The sequence below is a fragment of the Lampetra fluviatilis genome, chromosome 13, assembly GCF_964198595.1.
Source record: "Lampetra fluviatilis chromosome 13, kcLamFluv1.1, whole genome shotgun sequence".
Lineage (NCBI taxonomy): Eukaryota > Metazoa > Chordata > Hyperoartia > Petromyzontiformes > Petromyzontidae > Lampetra > Lampetra fluviatilis.
Window position 1 is genome coordinate 724,862 of NC_136287.1, and position 10,840 is coordinate 735,701.

At 50.3% G+C, this 10,840-nt stretch overlaps 1 long non-coding RNA gene across 1 annotated transcript; it reads right to left on the minus strand.

Annotated features, from left to right (window-relative positions):
• Window positions 1–1,427: 1,427 nt before the first annotated feature.
• LOC144935377 (uncharacterized) lies at window positions 1,428–10,778 on the minus strand. Its single transcript, XR_013637306.1, has 3 exons — window positions 9,763–10,778; window positions 2,075–2,127; window positions 1,428–1,438 (listed from the first exon to the last, which is right to left on the minus strand). It is a non-coding gene; the product is annotated as an uncharacterized LOC144935377 (long non-coding RNA).
• Window positions 10,779–10,840: the final 62 nt, after the last annotated feature.

Genomic DNA, 10,840 nt, shown 5'->3' on the forward strand with positions numbered 1-10,840 from the left:
AGCAGCAGCAACTGCAGCAGCAGCAGAAACTTCAGCAGCAGCAGCAACTGCAGCAGCAGCAACTGCAGCAGCAGCAACTGCAGCAGCAGCAACTGCAGCAGCAGCAACTGCAGCAGCAGCAGAAACTGCAGCAGCAGCAGAAACTTCAGCAGCAGCAACTGCAGCAGCAGCAACTGCAGCAGCAGCAACTGCAGCAGCAGAAACTGCAGCAGCAGCAGCAGCAACTGCAGCTCCCTTTGATGCTGTCAATCCTGCATAATGCACATGCATATGTAGTGCTAATCACATTCCTACATTTCCCATAAATATGCTAAATTCCTCTTGATATGCAAATTCCTTTGTCAAGGCGCCCAGCTTATATAGATGCTCCAAGCTCGTGTGCTGTTTCATTCAGACTCTGTCGCCTCGACTGACCTGGTTTTCACCTGAGGACGGCTGCTTGCGTTGTGGCCGAAACGTCGTGAGAATAATTTTATTATGTTTTATTTTTATTATTTTATTACTTCCCTTCTACGTGACTTTACCGAAAGAACCAAGAAGACTCACCTGTATAACACACACACCTGTATAACACTCACCTGTTGAGCACACACACACCTACAGCTGTTTAATACACACACACACACCTACAGCTGTTTAATACACACACACACACCTACACCTGTATAACACCTACACCTGTTTAACACACACGCCTATTGAGCACACACGGTCGCACGCCCACGCGACCTCACACCTCTACCCACGCACAAGACAAAGATCCCCCGTGTAGCCTTAACAGACTTTTGGGGCAAGTGCTGTGAGCGAGCGCCTATGAAGGGGTCGGTGGCCAGCCTCACGCCCGACCGCCTTTGTCTCCCTAGCGGCGATATTTAACACTGCACCAGGTACTCATTTGAGGCTGAGTCGACCTCGGGGAGGCCCAGGACCGGTTCGGAAAATCGTCACTGTTATTGGCCCTGAGCAGGAATCGAACCCGGGTGGCGCGCGAACCGCTCCACGACCGCTCCCCACCCGTACACCCACTCGCACGTGTCCACAAAAACAACTACACTCAGTGCTTGTGCCAGGCTAGGTGCACTTTGAGGGTCCATTACCAACACCCCGCCATTCGCCACTCAGTGACGGTGACGTCACCACGGCGTCTGTGCCAGACCAGGTGCACTTTGAGGCCACGTGAAGTGTCGAGGGCTCGCTGGCATGTTTCAGGACAGAGTGACAGACCCAGGTGCCATGGGTTGGCTGACTGAGATGACTGGTAATTGCATCACCTGTACCCCCACTGTGCCAACTTGCTGTGCTTTATCAGCCCAGTGCCCCGCTTGTTGTTGGAGCGTCGCTCCTCCGCCCTCCGTTGTTGCTGGAGGGCGACTGCCTCCAACTGCCCAGTAGCAGCGTCCTTCACGAGCCTCCTCCACAGAGGCCGATCTTGACACTGCTGGTACCAGTCATCGGCAAGTCCACTCAGCTCCACGTCCTTCCGTACCACATCACTCCATCTCTTCTCTAGCCCATGTCGTGTCCGTTTGGCCCCCTCTATTCGGCCAAACAAAAGCTGTTTGGGCATGCGGTGGCTGGGCATGCGGGCTACATGACCCAGCCAACGCAGCCTTGCCTGCCGGAGGAGTTCACTGATGGGAATTTGTCCAGATATGTCAAGGATTTGTGAGCTCCTCACACAATCCAGCCTGCAGGTTAAACCCAGGATGGAACATAGGCATGGCAGCCTGAGTGTTTCTAACTGGCGCAGATGTTCCATGAGAGGGGTCCATGTTTCACAAGCGTAGAGAAGGGAGGGAATGACTGTGGCCCAGAACACCCGAAGCTTTGTGCGGAGCGACAGACCAGGTAGCTTCCACACAGCATAGAGCAGCCGATGAAAATATGCCGCCCGAATGATTCGGAGTGGAGGCATCTGTTGTCAAACCGGAGCTGGTCATACGCACACTGCCCAGGTATTAGAAACTCTCTCCACAATTACTCCATCACCAAAGGGGGAGGGGTGGCGTGTTTGGTGGAACAAAATACCCAGGCATGTGCTTAGTTTTGGTGGGGCTGATGGTTAAGAACCCACCTCTTAGTGGCACACTCCAGCCAGATTCGGCAGCAGCGCATCCAACTCCTCATCTGAGTGAGCAGCAATCACACAGATCACCGACATACATTACATGGTTGACCAATAGGGAGCCATCCCTCGACCGCACCCGGGTATCGATCAGCCTCCCATTGTATCAACACCAGATATCAATTCCTCGCACACAGATCCAAAGCACACACACCACGTGACCCCTCCCCCTCGGGCCCCTCCTCCTCGGGCCCCCTCCCCCTCGGGCCCCTCCCCCTCGGGCCCCTCCCCCTCGGGCCCCCTCCCCCTCGGGCCCCCGCCCCCTCGGGCCCCCTCCCCCTCGGGCTCCACGGGCCCCTCCCCCTCGCGCAGGGAGAGCCACGGGGCCCTCCCGCGGGGTTTCGCGACTCGCCAGAGCTCACTCGGGTTCACTCGGGGCCTCCTCGGGCCTCCTCGGGCTTCCTCGGGCCCTCCTCGGGGTTCTCTGGGGACCTCGTCGGGCCTCCTCGGGAGCCCCGAGCAGCGGGGACATGCGGGGGGGGGGGGGTAGAGCCGACGCGGGGCCCGCGGGCACCCCGCGCGGGCTCGGGGGTGATACGCAGTGGGGCAGGTGAGGGAGCGTGGGCTGTGTGTGTGGTAAAGTTTGGTGTGTGTGTGTGTGGTAAGGTTTGGTGTGTGTGTGGTAAGGTTTGGTGTGTGTGGTAAGGTTTAGTGTGCGTGGTAAGGTTTAGTGTGTGTGTGGTAAAGTTTGGTGTGTGTGTGTGTGGTAAGGTTTGGTGTGTGTGGTAAAGTTTGGTGTGTGTGTGTGTGGTAAGGTTTGGTGTGTGTGTGGTAAGGTTTGGTGTGTGTGGTAAGGTTTAGTGTGCGTGGTAAGGTTTAGTGTGTGTGTGGTAAAGTTTGGTGTGTGTGTGGTAAGGTTTGGTGTGTGTGGTAAGGTTTGGTGTGTGTGTGTGTGGTAAAGTTTGGTGTGTGTGTGTGGTAAGGTTTGGTGTGTGTGGTAAAGTTTGGTGTGTGTGTGTGTGGTAAGGTTTGGTGTGTGTGGTAAGGTTTGGTGTGTGTGTGTGGTAAAGTTTGGTGTGTGTGTGTGGTAAAGTTTGGTGTGTGTGTGGTAAGGTTTGGTGTGTGTGGTAAGGTTTGGTGTGTGTGGTAAGGTTTGGTGTGTGTGGTAAGGTTTGGTGTGTGTGTGTGGTAAGGTTTGGTGTGTGTGGTAAAGTTTAGTGTGTGTGGTAAGGTTTGGTGTGTGTGTGTGGTAAGGTTTGGTGTGTGTGGTAAGGTTTAGTGTGTGTGGTAAGGTTTAGTGTGTGTGGTAAGGTTTAGTGTGTGTGTGGTAAAGTTTGGTGTGTGTGTGTGTGGTAAGGTTTGGTGTGTGTGTGTGTGTGGTAAGGTTTGGTGTGTGTGGTAAGGTTTAGTGTGCGTGGTAAGGTTTAGTGTGTGTGTGGTAAAGTTTGGTGTGTGTGTGTGGTAAGGTTTGGTGTGTGTGGTAAGGTTTGGTGTGTGTGGTAAAGTTTGGTGTGTGTGTGTGTGTGTGTGGTAAGGTTTGGTGTGTGTGTGTGGTAAGGTTTGGTGTGTGTGGAAAGGTTTAGTGTGCGTGGTAAGGTTTAGTGTGTGTGTGGTAAAGTTTGGTGTGTGTGTGTGTGGTAAGGTTTGGTGTGTGTGGTAAGGTTTGGTGTGTGTGTGGTAAAGTTTGGTGTGTGTGTGTGTGGTAAGGTTTGGTGTGTGTGGTAAAGTTTGGTGTGTGTGTGTGTGGTAAGGTTTGGTGTGTGTGGTAAGGTTTGGTGTGTGTGTGTGGTAAAGTTTGGTGTGTGTGTGTGGTAAAGTTTGGTGTGTGTGGTAAGGTTTGGTGTGTGTGTGGTAAGGTTTGGTGTGTGTGTGTGTGGTAAGGTTTGGTGTGTGTGGTAAGGTTTGGTGTGTGTGGTAAGGTTTGGTGTGTGTGTGTGGTAAGGTTTGGTGTGTGTGGTAAAGTTTGGTGTGTGTGTGTGGTAAGGTTTGGTGTGTGTGGTAAGGTTTGGTGTGTGTGTGTGTGGTAAGGTTTGGTGTGTGTGGTAAAGTTTGGTGTGTGTGTGTGTGGTAAGGTTTGGTGTGTGTGGTAAGGTTTGGTGTGTGTGTGTGGTAAAGTTTGGTGTGTGTGTGTGGTAAGGTTTGGTGTGTGTGTGGTAAGGTTTGGTGTGTGTGTGTGGTAAGGTTTGGTGTGTGTGGTAAGGTTTGGTGTGTGATTGTGGTAAGGTTTGGTGTGTGATTGTGGTAAGTTTGGTGTGTGGTTGTGGTAAGGTTAGTGTGTGTGATTGTGGTAAAGTTTAGTGTGTGTGTTTGTGGTAAAGTTTAGTGTGTGTGTGGTAAGGTTTGGTGTGTGTGGTTGTGGTAAAGTTTAGTGTGTGTGTTTGTGGTAAAGTTTAGTGTGTGTGGTAAAGTTTGGTGTGTGGTTGTGGTAAAGTTTGGTGTGTGGTTGTGGTAAAGTTTGGTGTGTGGTTGTGGTAAAGTTTGGTGTGTGGTTGTGGTAAAGGTTGGTGTGTGTGGTTATGGTAAGGGTTGGTGTGTGTTTGTGGTAAAGTTTGGTGTGTGGTTGTGGTAAGGTTTGGTGTGTGTGGTTATGGTAAGGGTTGGTGTGTGTTTGTGGTAAAGTTTAGTGTGTGTGGTAAGGTTTGGTGTGTGTGGTTGTGGTAAGGTTTGGTGTGTGTGGTTGTGGTAAGGTTTGGTGTGTGTGGTTGTGGTAAGGTTTGGTGTGTGTGGTTGTGGTAAGGTTTGGTGTGTGTGTGTGGTAAAGTTTGGTGTGTGGTTGTGGTAAGGTTTCGTGTGTGGTTGTGGTAAGGGGTGGTGTGTGTTTGTGGTAAGGTTTGGTGTGTGTGGTTGTGGTAAGGTTTGGTGTGTGTGTGTGGTAAAGTTTAGTGTGTGTGGTAAGGTTTGGTGTGTGTGGTTGTGGTAAGGTTTGGTGTGTGTGGTTGTGGTAAGGGTTGGTGTGTGTTTGTGGTAAAGTTTAGTGTTTGTGGTAAGGTTTGGTGTGTGTATGTGGTAAGGTTTGGTGTGTGTGTGTGGTAAGGTTTGGTGTGTGTGTGTGTGTGTGTGGTAAAGTTTGGTGTGTGTGTGTGGTAAGGTTTGGTGTGTATGGTAAGGTTTGGTGTGTGTGGTAAGGTTTGGTGTGTGTGTGTGTGGTAAGGTTTGGTGTGTGTGTGTGGTAAGGTTTGGGGTGTGTGTGTGTGGTAAGGTTTGGTGTGTGTGGTAAGGTTTGGTGTGTGTGTGTGGTAAGGTTTGGTGTGTTTGTGTGGTAAGGTTTGGTGTGTTTGTGTGGTAAGGTTTGGTGTGTGTGTGTGGTAAGGTTTGGTGTGTGTGTGTGTTGTAAGGTTTGGTGTGTGTGGTAAGGTTTGGTGTGTGTGTGTGTGTGGTAAGGTTTGGTGTGTGTGTGTGTGGTAAGGTTTGGTGTGTGTGTGTGTGTGGTTAGGTTTGGTGTGTGTGTGTGGTAAGGTTTGGTGTGTGTGTTTGTGGTAAAGTTTGGTGTGTGTGTTTGTGGTAAAGTTTAGTGTGTGTGTGGTAAGGTTTGGTGTGTGTGTGTGGTAAAGTTTGGTGTGTGGTTGTGGTAAGGTTTCGTGTGTGGTTGTGGTAAGGGGTGGTGTGTGTTTGTGGTAAGGTTTGGTGTGTGTGGTTGTGGTAACGTTTGGTGTGTGTGTGTGGTAAAGTTTGGTGTGTGTGGTTGTGGTAAGGGTTGGTGTGTGTTTGTGGTAAAGTTTGGTGTGTGTGGTTGTGGTAAGGTTTGGTGTGTGTGGTTGTGGTAAAGTTTGGTGTGTGTGTGTGGTAAAGTTTAGTGTGTGTGGTAAGGTTTGGTGTGTGTGGTTGTGGTAAGGTTTGGTGTGTGTGGTTGTGGTAAGGTTTGGTGTGTGTGTGTGGTAAGGTTTGGTGTGTGTGTGTGTAGTAAAGTTTGGTGTGTGTGGTTGTGGTAAAGTTTAGTGTGTGTGGTTGTGGTAAGGTTTGGTGTGTGTGTGTGGTAAAGTTTAGTGTGTGTGGTAAGGTTTGGTGTGTGTGGTTGTGGTAAGGTTTGGTGTGTGTGGTTGTGGTAAGGGTTGGTTTGTGTTTGTGGTAAAGTTTAGTGTGTGTGGTAAGGTTTGGTGTGTGTATGTGGTAAGGTTTGGTGTGTGTGTGTGGTAAGGTTTGGTGTGTGTGTGGTAAAGTTTGGTGTGTGTGTGTGGTAAGGTTTGGTGTGTGTGGTAAAGTTTGGTGTGTGTGTGTGGTAAGGTTTGGTGTGTGTGGTAAGGTTTGGTGTGTGTGGTAAGGTTTGGTGTGTGTGTGTGGTAAGGTTTGGGGTGTGTGTGTGTGTGGTAAGGTTTGGGGTGTGTGTGGTAAGGTTTGGTGTGTGTGGTTGTGGTAAGGTTTAGTGTGTGTGGTTGTGGTAAGGTTTGGTGTGTGTGGTTGTGGTAAGGTTTGGTGTGTGTGGTTGTGGTAAGGTTTGGTGTGTGTGTGTGTGTGGTAAGGTTTGGTGTGTGTGTGTGTGTGTGGTAAGGTTTGGGGTGTGTGTGGTAAGGTTTGGTGTGTGTGGTTGTGGTAAGGTTTGGTGTGTGTGGTTGTGGTAAGGTTTGGTGTGTGTGGTTGTGGTAAGGTTTGGTGTGTGTGGTTGTGGTAAGGTTTGGTGTGTGTGGTTGTGGTAAGGTTTGGTGTGTGTGGTTGTGGTAACGTTTGGTGTGTGTGTGTGGTAAAGTTTGGTGTGTGTGGTTGTGGTAAGGGTTGGTGTGTGTTTGTGGTAAAGTTTGGTGTGTGTGGTTGTGGTAAGGTTTGGTGTGTGTGGTTGTGGTAAAGTTTGGTGTGTGTGTGTGGTAAAGTTTAGTGTGTGTGGTAAGGTTTGGTGTGTGTGGTTGTGGTAAGGTTTGGTGTGTGTGGTTGTGGTAAGGTTTGGTGTGTGTGTGTGGTAAGGTTTGGTGTGTGTGTGTGTAGTAAGTTTGGTGTGTGTGGTTGTGGTAAAGTTTAGTGTGTGTGGTTGTGGTAAGGTTTGGTGTGTGTGTGTGGTAAAGTTTAGTGTGTGTGGTAAGGTTTGGTGTGTGTGGTTGTGGTAAGGTTTGGTGTGTGTGGTTGTGGTAAGGGTTGGTTTGTGTTTGTGGTAAAGTTTAGTGTGTGTGGTAAGGTTTGGTGTGTGTGTGTGGTAAGGTTTGGTGTGTGTGTGGTAAGTTTGGTGTGTGTGTGTGGTAAGGTTTGGTGTGTGTGGTAAGTTTGGTGTGTGTGTGTGGTAAGGTTTGGTGTGTGTGGTAAGGTTTGGTGTGTGTGGTAAGGTTTGGTGTGTGTGTGTGGTAAGGTTTGGGGTGTGTGTGTGTGTGGTAAGGTTTGGGGTGTGTGTGGTAAGGTTTGGTGTGTGTGGTTGTGGTAAGGTTTAGTGTGTGTGGTTGTGGTAAGGTTTGGTGTGTGTGGTTGTGGTAAGGTTTGGTGTGTGTGGTTGTGGTAAGGTTTGGTGTGTGTGTGTGTGTGGTAAGGTTTGGTGTGTGTGTGTGTGTGTGGTAAGGTTTGGGGTGTGTGTGGTAAGGTTTGGTGTGTGTGGTTGTGGTAAGGTTTGGTGTGTGTGGTTGTGGTAAGGTTTGGTGTGTGTGGTTGTGGTAAGGTTTGGTGTGTGTGGTTGTGGTAAGGTTTGGTGTGTGTGGTTGTGGTAAGGTTTGGTGTGTGTGGTTGTGGTAAGGTTTGGTGTGTGTGTGTGGTAAGGTTTGGTGTTTGTGTGTGTGGTAAAGTTTAGTGTGTGTGGTAAAGTTTAGTGTGTGTGGTAAGGTTTGGTGTGTGTGGTTGTGGTAAGGTTTGGTGTGTGTTTGTGGTAAAGTTTAGTGTGTGTGGTAAGGTTTGGTGTGTGTATGTGGTAAGGTTTGGTGTGTGTGGTTGTGGTAAGGTTTGGTGTGTGGCTGTGGTAAGGGTTGGTGTGTGTGGTAAGGTTTGGTGTGTGTGGTTGGTGTGAGGTTGTGGTAAGGGTTGGTGTGTGGTTGTGGTAAAGTTTGGTGTGTGTGGTTGTGGTAAGGTTTGGTGTGTGTCGTAAGGGTTGGTGTGAGGTTGTGGTAAGGGTTGGTGTGTGGTTGTGGTAAGTTTGGTGTGTGGTTGTGGTAAGGTTTGGTGTGTGGTTGTGGTAAAGTTTGGTGTGTGTGTGTGGTAAAGTTTGGTTTAGTGTGGTGTGTGTGTGGTAAGGTTTAGTGTGGGGTGGAAGTTTGTGTGTGGTTGAGGTTTAGTGTGGTGTGGTGTGTAAGTTTGCGTGTGTTTGAGGTTTTGTGTGGTGTGTAAGTTTGTGTGTTTGTGTTTGAGGTTTAGTGTTGTGTGTGTGTGTAAGTTTGTGTGTGTGGTAAGGTTTAGTGTGGTGTGGTGTGTAAGTTTGTGTGTGTGTGGTGTGTGTGTGTAAGTTTGTGTGTGTGGTTGAGGTTTAGTGTGGTGTGTGTGTGTGTAAGTTTGCGTGAGGTTGAGGTAGGGTTTGGTGTGTGTGTGGTAAGGTTTAGTGTGGTGTGTAAGTTTGTGTGTGTGTGGTAAGGTTTAGTGTGGTGTGGTGTGTAAGTTTGTGTGTGTGTGGTAAGGTTTAGTGTGGTGTGTGTGTAAGTTTGTGTGTGTGTGGTTGAGGTTTAGTGTGGTGTGTGTGTAAGTTTGTGTGTGTGTGGTAAGGTTTAGTGTGGTGTGATGTGTGTAAGTTTGTGTGTGTGTGGTTGAGGTTTAGTGTGGTGTGTGTGTAAGTTTGTGTGTGTGGTTGAGGTTTAGTGTGGTGTGTGTGTAAGTTTGTGTGTGTGATTGAGGTTTAGTGTGGTGTGTGTGTGTGTAAGTTTGTGTGTGTGGTTGAGGTTTAGTGTGGTGTGTGTGTAAGTTTGTGTGTGTGATTGAGGTTTAGTGTGGTGTGTGTGTGTGTAAGTTTGTGTGTGTGGTTGAGGTTTAGTGTGGTGTGTGTGTAAGTTTGTGTGTGTGGTTGAGGTTTAGTGTGGTGTGTGTGTAAGTTTGTGTGTGGTTGAGGTTTAGTGTGGTGTGTGTGTAAGTTTGTGTGTGTGTGGTAAGGTTTAGTGTGGTGTGTGTGTAAGTTTGTGTGTGTGGTTGAGGTTTAGTGTGGTGTGTGTGTAAGTTTGTGTGTGTGGTTGAGGTTTAGTGTGGTGTGTGTGTAAGTTTGTGTGTGTGGTTGAGGTTTAGTGTGGTGTGTGTGTAAGTTTGTGTGTGTTTGAGGTTTAGTGTGGTGTGTGTGTGTAAGTTTGTGTGTGTGTGTGTGTTTGAGGTTTAGTGTGGTGTGTGTGTAAGTTTGTGTGTGTTTGAGGTTTAGTGTGGTGTGTGTGTGTAAGTTTGTGTGTGTTTGAGTTTTAGTGTGGTGTGTGTGTGTAAGTTTGTGTGTGTGTGTGTGTGTTTGAGGTTTAGTGTGGAGTGTGTGTGTAAGTTTGTGTGTGTTTGAGTTTTAGTGTGGTGTGGTGTGTAAGTTTGTGTGTGGTTGAGGTTTAGTGTCGTGTGTGTAAGTTTGTGTGTGTGAGGTGAGGTTTAGTGTGGTGTGTGGTGTGTAAGTTTGTGTGGTTCTGCGATTGTAAAGTTTCGTGGTTGTCGCGACAGGATGCGGTCAGAGCGCTGCTCGGCGCGAGTTCGATTCCCGATCGCGGCCACCAGCGCAGGTGACGATTATCTTAACCGGTCCTGGGCCACCCCTAAGTCTACTCAGCCTCAAATGAGTACCTGGTGTATAAACATCGCCACTAGGGAGACAAAGGCGGCAGAGCGTGGTGGTGCTGGTGACTCACCCCTCGTGTGCCGTGCCGGCCTTCATAGGTGCTCGCTAACAGCACTTGCCCCAACATGTGCTTTGTCTATAGTGTACGGAGGATCTTTGTCTTGTGGTTGTGGTGCTTGGTGTGGCGTGCATTGTGTCGGGGTGCGGCTGTGTACGTTGGGTGGGGTGTATAGCGGTGTGCTGTGTACACGTTGTGCGGGGTTTGTGTGGTCTGTGCACGTCGTGCATGTGGTGGTTATAGGTGTTGGTGCTGTGTAGTCTACATGGTGTGTACGTGGTGAGTTTTGGCCTGTGCGTGGTGTGTGAGGGTGTGCGTGAAATGCATGGGTTTATGGTGTCGGGTGAACGTCGTCAATGAGGTGGTGGAGTGTGGTGTGATGCGTGGTGTGTGAGGGTGTGAGTGTATGGGTTTGTCGGGGGTGTGTGCGTGTGGTACGTGGTGTGTGAGTGTATGGGTTTGCGGGGGGTGTGTGCGTGTGGTGCGTGGTGTGTGAATGTCTGGGTTCGTGGGGGGTGTGTGCGTGTGGTGCATGGTGTGTGAGGGTGTGAGTGTATGGGTTTGCGGGGGGTGTGTGCGTGTGGTGCGTGGTGTGTGAGTGTGTGAGTGTCTGGGTTCGTGGGGGGGTGTGTGCGTGTGGTGCGTGGTGTGTGAGTGTATGGGTTCGTGGGGGTGTGGTGCGTGGTGTGTGAGGGTGTGAGTGTATGGGTTCGTGGGGGGTGTGGTGCGTGGTGTGTGAGGGTGTGAGTGTATGGGTTCGTGGGGGGTGTGGTGTGTGAGGGTGTGAGTGTACGGGTTCGTGGGGGGTGTGGTGCGTGGTGTGTGAGTGTATGGGTTTGCGTGCGTGTGTGGTGCGTGCGGTGCGTGCGGTGTGCAGCAGCAGCGGCAACAGCGGCACGCCGTCCCTCACGCCCCTCTCGGTGTCTCCCTCCCTGCAGGAGGCCGCCCCTCACTCCCAGCTCCTGCCGCTTCATCCTCGTCGCCTAGCAACCGTCTCCCCGGACAACCGCTCCACTCTGCGGGGCCATCCTCCTCCTCCATCCGCCTCTCCTCCTCCTCCGCCTCCTCCCTCTCTCCCGGGCGCCGCCTG